This window comes from Tachysurus fulvidraco, chromosome 6, assembly GCF_022655615.1.
Source record: "Tachysurus fulvidraco isolate hzauxx_2018 chromosome 6, HZAU_PFXX_2.0, whole genome shotgun sequence".
NCBI classification, from domain to species: Eukaryota; Metazoa; Chordata; class Actinopteri; order Siluriformes; family Bagridae; genus Tachysurus; species Tachysurus fulvidraco.
Genome location: NC_062523.1, coordinates 6,603,910 through 6,613,909, shown reverse-complemented (window position 1 = coordinate 6,613,909; position 10,000 = coordinate 6,603,910). Strand labels below are relative to the sequence as shown.

The window sequence follows — 10,000 nt, the reverse complement described above, 5'->3', positions numbered from 1 at the left end:
CTCAAAATGTTGTCAAGAAGTGCCAAAAGTTCACTGCTGTCTTTAATACCGCGAAAAAATAAGTCCGATCGCAAGTTGTTGGTTTTTTTATTTGTTTTCAAAAAAAAAACTCAAACAATATTTTATTCCTTTACTTTATCGTCATTGCATCATCACGATCAAATCTTTCTAAGTCTACTGTTCCCTCTAAGCTGCAGTTGTACACTTCTGATGAGGCCCCTATGTCCCAATCTAAAATCTACCTTGACATTTACCTACAGTACTGTACATGTCCCTCTTACCGTGAGAGATGGGACCAGTCCAGCATTGCAGGTAGGTCTGAGGGAGCGAGGTGCAGTGTGAGGAGTGAAAAGAGCTTTGAGGTAATAGGGAGCTGGTCAATTTTTTGGCTTTGTAGGAAGGCATCAGTGTTTTGCATCTGATGCGTGAAGCTTCTGGAAGCCAGTGGAAGTGTGAGTGTGTGTGTGTGTGTGTGTGTGTGTGTGTGTGTAATTGAACACTTTAGTTAGAAACATTATAAAGCATTTTTTATTCAACCGCTCCCTTTCCAGAGAGCTGCTGCCTCTACATGTTTTTCCTGAAAATGCAATAAGCCACACCCACTTATTTACATTCTCAGTAACCCCCCCCCCCCCCCCATCTCATGTCATGCCTTGCCTTATCTGAAACTTACCCAAAGCATACAGCTCGAGACCTGAAAGCAGCATTGTGCATCACATGCCATAAATCCAGTCAGTGTATATTTAGGACCATCAACAAAACTGTATTTTCATATAGAACATGTTATATCTTTTATGTTTTATGCAGTTGTGGAAGATCTACAGTGTGAATGATATAAGTTCCTGTTACATTATAGCAGCTATAAAGATTCCCTCATTAGTGCCTCTTTAAAAAAAAAGATGAATTATCATCATCATCTTCATGTTCCTAAGAAACGGTTCGACCGTCGGCCCTGAAAACCTTCCCATAAAACGAGACCGTGTCTAAACTGTTGCTATCGTAACTGTGACGTATTAGAAAAAGCATATTAATATAAACCTTGACAGAGGATTTAACATCACAAAACATTTCATCAATACCTCCTGACCAATCAGAATCGAGCTTTCGACAAAAGTGTGAAAAAACTCATTATTATAAAGTGAACCAGGAATATTCGTTTGAGTTGAGATAAGTAATGATTTATGCCAGCACATTAGACTATGCTTAAGTAGAGGCTATAAACTTCACTTCTTTGTTAACTACAGTATATACATTAAGCCTCACAGCTCCAGACACAAGTCCCGGTGAAGGATCGGCTGGGAGGAAGAGGAGGATTGTATATGTTACTTTCTAGCTGTGCTGTTCTTCCTACATTTCTTGTAAAACACTGGGAAGGCGATGAAACAGCTGCACCACTGATTTATATGATTTGGCTGAGGATCTGTACACACTGAAGTTTCAAGACCTCTGTGGTGAACAAGATCTACTGGATCCATGAGTATTAAATCAGCTCGGAAACATTACAAATTTAGATTATCGATGGTGTTTAACTAGCAAGAGCATTAAATTACGGAGCATTCGCAGATATTGCAGCATGTGTTTGGCCAAAAATAAGCCAAGCTTTAACATTAGAATTATCTTTTCTTTTTATCTATTCGTCTCTCTTTTTTAATTCTGTAGCACACGTTTTCAAAATATGTTTGTGATTTGCTTGCTTGTTCTGCAATTTTGTGTCAAATTTGGAGGACTTTATTTATTTATGCTTTTGTAGCAGATGTTTCTCTAAACACAATATTTATTTATACTTTTTTTTATTGTTTGTTTCGCAATATTGTCCCAAATGTTTACAAAAAAAATGTTCAAAATAAATATTCATTTGCTTTTTGGATTTTTATATTATATATATATATATATATATTTACCCACAGGTATGACCAAACAAAAACTCATTAATAAAACTTTTTTTTCCATATTTTGTGGACGTTTATCAAAAACAAACTTTTATTTATTTATTCTTTTGTAGCAGATGTTTCTCTAAACACTATTTATTTATAAATAAAAAAAAATAATTATTGTTTGTTTCACAATATTGTCCCAAAGGTTTACAAAAAAAATAAAATAAAATAAAATGTTCAAAATAAATATTCATTTGCTTTTTGGATTTTTTTAATTTATTAGGTTTAGATATTTATTTATTTTCAAAATAAATATTCATTTGCTTTTTTGGATTTTTATATTTTATATTATTTTTGCATTGTTTCACAGGTTTGACCAAACAAAAACTATTTAATAAAACTTTTTTTTCAGATTTTTATCAAAAACAAACTTATTTATTTATTTATTTATTTATTTATTTATTTACTCTGCAACTTTTCCAACACAACGTTTTGCGGGGGGAAAAATTACTGCTTTTATTGTCATCCATTGTTTGTTAATTTGTACATTTTGTACCATGTGTTTCTCAAACATATTACTGACACCTGCAGAGACAAAGTAAAATAAAGCAACTGTGTATAAACAGATATCAACAGATATTACAGCAGAAGGCAGGATTGAGTAACACTGTATCACTGCTACAGCAGGACGCTGATACATTTACTGAGTGTCCAAGTATCTCAGGATGTTTTTATATTAAACACTGAACAAATCTCTCTACACAAACACAAAGTGAAGAAAGCAGCAGACTCACCATGGTTAAAGGAGTTGTTTGCATCAGACTAGCAGATTTCTCACACACACATACATACACTCTCACACACACACTCCAAGCTGAACCGTGGAAACTGCAGAAAAACGAGGAAAAAGTTTCCCAAAACTTCGACTAAACTACTATAAGATTTCCTGTTCCGGAATAAAACACACACAGTCAGAGCAGGAGCTTGAGAGAGTGTCAAACTACGACCTAGTGCGCAGGAGAGCGCACTACACTACATAGGCTGTGTTATAATGAGCACTACAGCCTATCGAGTACACTTGGTGTCCAATAGGGTGCAAGCTGGGATGGAACCGAACACAGTAAGGGCGGGTCAGGTGGAAAAGCATGACTAGTGTGCATCCTGCTGGGGGAAAGTGAGCAGTACACAGCAATAACATCACTCTGCCAGTCAAACAGAACCAGAAGTAAATAGTAAAAAGGCTTTTTAATTATTCTTTTATTTTAACATTGTTAGAAATAGTTCTTAGATGCAGTTCTTTAACAAGGCATAAATAATATGACATTGGGGCACTTTTCACCACTAGCTTCCACCACTTGGTATCAGGGCTCTTGAGTTTTGATTACAGGCACCCCTCCCCCCCCACACACAAATAAATAAATAAATATAAATAAATAAAATAAATAAATAATAAAAAAAAACAACAATAGGGGTGTTGTGTTTGGCAAGGATCACTGAACACAATTTAACCAAATACAAAATATTTATTCAATTACCATTTATTAATTTGTGTGTGTGTGTGTGTGTGTGTGTGTGTGTGTGTGTGTGTGTGTGTGTGTGTGTGTGTGTGTGTGTGTGTGTGTGTGTGGAAGAGAGAGAGAGAGAGAGAGAGAGAGAGAGAGAGAGAGCGCTTAATCATTGCCCTGACTTCTGAACTACTGTAGGGAGCTGACTAAGACACACCAAGATTGGTAATCAAAAGATATACAGAGATAAGCCATAATAGTTCTGGTACCAAGATTAACCTCTACCAAAGTGACTGGAAAGCCAAAATGTGGATAAAGAGGATCTGATCATGATCAAAAACATACAAGCTTATCTGTGAAACATGGTGGTGGCTTGGGCTTGATGACTGCTTTTGGAACAGGCTCATTAAACATTATAGAGGGTTGAAATACAGTATGTCCAATCTAATTGGAGAGAAGATTCATTACTTCATGCAGCAAGATAATAAAATAAAATAAAAAAACACTGCCAGAACAAAGGACTAAGGAGAAAACTTGTAAGGTTTTAGACTGGCTGAGTCAATAAACCTTGACTTGACGCCAACTAAACAACATTTAAGGAATGGTATTTTAGCTTGGATTTATCATGTTATAGATTGTATTTAAATATTAAACATGATAATATTAACACTTACTGCAAAATGATCAACCCACGATTTATGGAATCATACACTGGAGGTGTAAAATAACCACATTTGTATTGTAGGCCAGTTTTGACTAGGTTTTTTTTGCTGTTGTTAGCTGGGAAATAATAAATTGAGATTGATCCTACCTTTGAAACAAATAGCATAACCTTAATAGTTAAAAATAGTCCAGAAAAAACACAACATGAGTGTAATATGACATACACTTTAATATACATACTACAAATCTACTAAAGCAAGTTTGAGATGAAGTGTCTCCCCCTGGTGGCCAACTGAGTCATTGCATTCTGTGCTGTATCACAAGGGTTAGAAATGCAAAATAGAGAAAGTGTTTCAACTCTGTAGTCTAAAACACGACAGCTTTTTTTCTTCTTCCTTTCCTTATCTTATAAATTAACCAATAACCTGCAGATGGTCATGACAAAGATCATTCATCCATTCATTCATTCTGGAGCCTATCCCATGTACTTTAAGTGTGAAGAGTGAAAATTCAGCCTCTAAGACACCAGCCTATCACAGGGCATCATGCATATGATCATAACAGCATGTTTTTGGACATTGGAAGGAAACTGAGGAACCTGGAAAATTTCCACATGGATCTAAATAGAGAACATGTGAAACACCTAACACTAACAGTAACCCAAGCTCGGGATCAACATAAGGCCATTATTCCCTAAGGAGTGAATCCTGTGAAGAATTCCAGGGGACTCGGTGGACACCCTGGGTGGGGTGCCAACCCATTACAGGGCACAATTGCACACACTCACGCACTCATTCACACACTATGAACAACTTTAGGATTAACCTACAACAAATCAGCCTACAATGCATGTCTTTGGCCTGAGTTAGTAAACCAGCATATTTAAATGAATGAGCACAAGAAAAACAGAAAAACTCTGTGCACACAGGAAAAAAGGCAGGGATCGTACCCCCAGTGCGAAACGTGCGAGGCAAACATGCTAACCAATCACTCAGGGCAGTTGATTGAGTTGTTAAATTACATTTACATGAAATGTACATTTAACAGACAGTTTCAGTGATGCACAAACAATATTTAGAGACAGCACTGGTACGATACCCAGTATGATGTCAGGCCGTAGCCAGGAATATGATGGATTTTACATATAAAAAGACTTGAGAGTTTTTTTTCCCCTTTTGTTAAGATAATTTTATATAATATTTATACTTTATCATTTTTGAATACTTTATACCTTATATTTATTGTATGGTGTTAAATTGTTTACATTACTTTAAATAAAACAGTATAAGATGGGTGTTACCCAAAGATACCCAAAGATACCTAAAGTTTCAGTATTAGCATCAGTAAAGATACAATTTCAGAAACCCTAGAAGCAATCACTAAGAATGACATGTTTGCAGAATTGGGTGAGACACTTTGTGTGACATCTCAACACACATTCAGTCAAAGCTTTCTTTGATTCAAGTATGTACAGCTATCATAGAAAGTAATTACATACAGTATGTGTCCCTGAATCAGTATGTGTACTAAGTTCACTCATCCATTTTCTACCGCTTATCCGAACTTCTCGGGTCACGGGGATCCTGTGCCTATCTCAGGTGTCATCGGGCATCGAGGCAGGATACACCCTGGACGGAGTGCCAACCCATCGCAGGGCACACACACACACACTCTCATTCACTCACACACTCACACACTACAGACAATTTTCCAGAGATGAAAATCAACCTACCATGCAGGTCTTTGGACCGGGGGAGGAAACTGGAGTACCCGGAGGAAACCCCCGAGGCAGGAGGCGGGAATCGAACCCCGACCCTGGAGGTGTGAGGCGAACGTGCTAACCACTAAGCCACCATGTGTACTAAGTTGTATCACAAATTAAAAAAAAAAAAATCTTCAGCAATCAAGGGTTTGAATGCAACAAATCTCAGTAAAATCTTCAAGGACCGCTAATTTTAGCTTCCTGATGAAGGATCAGAAACAAAATGAAGTCGTCTCTGAGCCCGAATGAGAAGCTCATTTCACAGACTGAAGCACAGAGCTTAAAGTAAAGGTTAAAGATCTGAGTTAGGCTGCAGGTGTATAACCAGGGAGTGGAAATAATGCGGTGCAGAACCTTTTGATGCCTGAATGCTTGCAGTAACAGGAAGTCAGAGAAGAGACCTCAGGAAGAGCTCAACGAGCAGCTCTGTAGAGTAGATGTGATGTTGAATTGTTGATGAAGAAAGTTGAGTAGAAGCTTAAAAAAAAATGTAAAAAAAGATTTTTGATGGTGAAACCTGATGTAAAGGACAATTATTTTCTTTTAGTTGGCACCAGGATCTGTTCCTACACCCATGTGACTGATGGCTCTTGAGCAGCAGCTACTGCTACTTTTTTTTTTTTCCTGGCTGCTACTTCAGCAGTTTAGTGTCTTCACTGGCAGACATTCTGGCACACAGGAGCTCCTTTCATCACAGGCTGTAGGAGATCTTTGCTGCCTCATGGGTAGACCGTATCGCCTGCCGAAACAAAGCCACGTCTGTGGAATCAAGCCTCCTGTTTGGCAGAAGAGAAAGTGTGTTTCAGCTCCAGGAAAGTTTCCCTTTAGCGAATCCAACAGCCGCAGGGAGACGACGGAGGTGGCCCTGCATTTCAATACGCCTTTGTTAACTTTCTACTTTGGTTAAATCACCATTGTCATCGAATGTCCTTTTATTACTTTCATTACTACCACTAATCATAACAGTTGTCATGGCTTCATATAGCTGTATTCCGATTGCTAGCCATGTAGCATGCTAGGTAGTAAGCTACTTAATAATTTAGTCAAAATAACACTGTAGAATGTACGTATAGTGACATGCTTTCCTATCTCTGTTATACACATCCATACTCGTCATACAAGTGGCTACCTCTGTGACACTGCTCAGGAAAGAAAGAAAGAAAGAAAGAAAGAAAGAAAGAAAGAAAGAAAGAAAGAAAGAAAGAAAGAAAGAAAGAAAGAAAGAAAGAAAAATAATTACAGTAAGAAAGAAAGAAAGAAAGAAAGAAAGAAAGAAAGAAAGAAAGAAAGAAAGAAAGAAAGAAATTAATTAATTGATTGATTGATTGATTGATTGATTGATTGATTGATTATTTAATTAATTACAGAAAGAGGAAGAAAAATAAAAATAAATAAATAATTACAGAAAGAAAGAAAGAAAGAACGAAAGAAAGAAAGAAAGAAAGAAAGAAAGAAAGAAAGAAAGAAAGAAAGAAAGAAAGAAAGAAAGAAACAAAGAAACAAAGAAACAAAGAAAAACTTTGTTTCTATCTATTCACTGACTGTATTGTTGATCCTACTCCAGGTAGCGGTGAGCGTTGAGTCTATCCCAGTTGAGTCTATCCCAGTTGAGTCTATCCCAGTTGAGTCTATCCCAGTTGAGTCTATCCCAGTGACTCAGGACACAACAGACATCTCAGGACACAATCACTCATTTAAACACTATAAACATTTAGAGATGCCAATCAGCCTGTGGAGAAACCCAGAGGAAGCCCCGAAGCTTCAAGGAAGACCTTCAACCAATAACTAATAAAAAACTAAATATTTAAAGTAATCTTCATCATATATAAATAGTCTACATGTGTGTTTACATTATCCAGCTACCTACAGTATGATGATTAGTCATACTGTTTTGTGATGTTGGGAATTAGCTGTATGTTTAATTTCAAAAAATATAAAAAAAAATAATCCGCTAAGACGGTAAATGTGTCACGTTTTTGGTCACATTTATATAACATCAGGCTCATCGGTGAAAATAACACATTGTGGTGACTTTTACATCTCTGTTCTCTAGAGATTTTCTTCATTTACTTTATTACTTTACAGACTAAAGCTTACTAATAATGTAGAGACCGAAAGCACTTTAAAGTGCCTAAAGCTTCAGCATAAGCGTAACATCTTAGCATGCTGCTATAGCTAATATAACAATCATTTAATAAATGTAAAGAATTGTCTATATCTAATGCCACCTAATGCTACACAACTGTACGTAACGGTTGTTCTCCAGCAAAATAAGCACTAAATCGGGCCTGTAGCTCCTGGGAAATTAATTACAATTGTTAGTTTGTGGTAAAGCAGATGGTCTGAGCTGCAGCACTTATGCACTCATTAATTCAGCCTGGCCTGTACAGTTTGATTTATTAACGTCTCTGAGGTTCATGGGCATACGTAAGGGGTCTCTATGTTCAGAAGTGATACATGCAGTGTTCACACACACAAATGCACACACACACACATACACACACACACACACACACACACACACACACACACACACACACACGCATCTATAAATTAGCCGTTTACTGCTTGATGAGTTATTGAATTAGTTAATTTAGATCATTTGTTAGAGCTAAAACAATGGTAAATATATATATATATACACACACACACACATCGCTATAAAGTGACTGGCCAAGGATCATCTGTTCACCTGCTCATTCAATCAATTATCCAAACATGTGGGAGTGTAAAATCATCACATCAAGCATGTTATCTGAGTGACTTTGACTGTGACATGTTATTTTGCGCTATGAGGGATGGTATTTCAGATACCGCTAAACTACTGGAATTTTCACTCACCAAAGACCCTAGACTTTACACAGGATGGTGCAAAATCAATCCAGTAAGTGATACACCTTTTTGATGAGATAGGGTCAGAGGAAAAACGATCAGACTGATTGCAGCTGACAGGAAAGTTACGGTAATTTGAACATCCACTCTTTACAGCCGTGGTGAGCAGAAAAGATACATACAAGATAAATACATACACATTGTGAACTATATATAATCTTGATTTTTTAATTATATTAATTCTTTATATTATTCCTTATGTTTACCTTCTGTTCGATGTTTATGTTCTGTAAAGCTGCTTTGAGACAATGTCTATTGTAAAAAGCCCTATACAAATAAACTTGAATTGAATTGAATTGAATTAAATTGAATTGAAAAGCATGTCAGTATGCAGAATTCCCAATTTACGGTGAATAGCACTACTACAATAGGATGTAGGATACATGCTTTTAATTACCCTGAGACTTTTACCACATCAACAGCATGATGATACCAAGACAATAAAATTCAATTGAAAATTATTTTATTTTATTTTTAAAAATGGACATTGACTCAAAGCTTCATCTGACTGCATCTCTTACATAAGAGACAATTTAATAAACTCTCAGGGTGATAGATGGTCCTACACACCGATCCTTTACCGATTTAGTGCTAGTTAGTACACTTGTGTGAAGCAGTTGTAGACAAAATTACCCTGAGAATAGTGAAGGTTTCTTTTCTCCATCTTTTATAAATGTCATAATCACTAGAGCCCGGATAGCTGCAAATGTAAAAACAGATGAATATCCAAATCCTAAAGTCCTAGACCCATCTATATATCTAGTAGGCTGCCTTATGTATTAGTACAGCTGCTTGTTGGATCCTTCATATGTTTGTTAAGAACTTTTAGGAACTGCATTCTTTATCTTCAGCTTCCGAAAGCACTTTATTCTGTTCAGTGTTGTAGTGAATCATTCATTCATTCATTCATTTTCTACCACTTATCCGAACTTCTCTGGTCACGAGGAGACTGTGCCTATCTCAGACTAATCCAGGATACACCCAGGACGGAGTGCCAACCCCTTGCAGGACACAAACACACTTTCATTCACTCACACAGTCACACACTACGGACGATTTTCCAGAGATGCCAATCAACCTACCATGCATGTCTTTGGACTGGGGGAGGAAACCAGAGTACCTGGAGGAAACCCCAACCCTGAAGTACCCGGAGAACATGCAAACTCCACACACAAAAGACGGAGGTGGGAATCGAACCCCCAACCCTGTAGGTGTGAGGCAAACGTGCTAACCACTAAGCCACCGTGACCCCCAGTGTGTTCCATACAGCTGACTTTAACAATCTGTTTGTCCTTTGATTCTTA

At 37.0% G+C, this 10,000-nt stretch overlaps 1 protein-coding gene across 3 annotated transcripts in view; it reads right to left on the bottom strand.

Moving 5' to 3' along the window:
* Positions 1-2,888, bottom strand: part of itprid2 (ITPR interacting domain containing 2) — an 82,933-nt gene extending 80,045 nt beyond the window's left edge. For 2 of the 3 annotated variants that reach the window (XM_047815499.1, XM_047815503.1), the window contains exon 1: positions 2,669-2,887. The gene's annotated coding sequence lies outside the window, so the exon portion shown is untranslated. Of the gene's footprint in view, positions 1-2,668 lie in introns of all 3 variants that reach the window. The other variant, XM_047815504.1, reaches the window with a different exon arrangement.
* Positions 2,889-10,000: the final 7,112 nt, after the last annotated feature.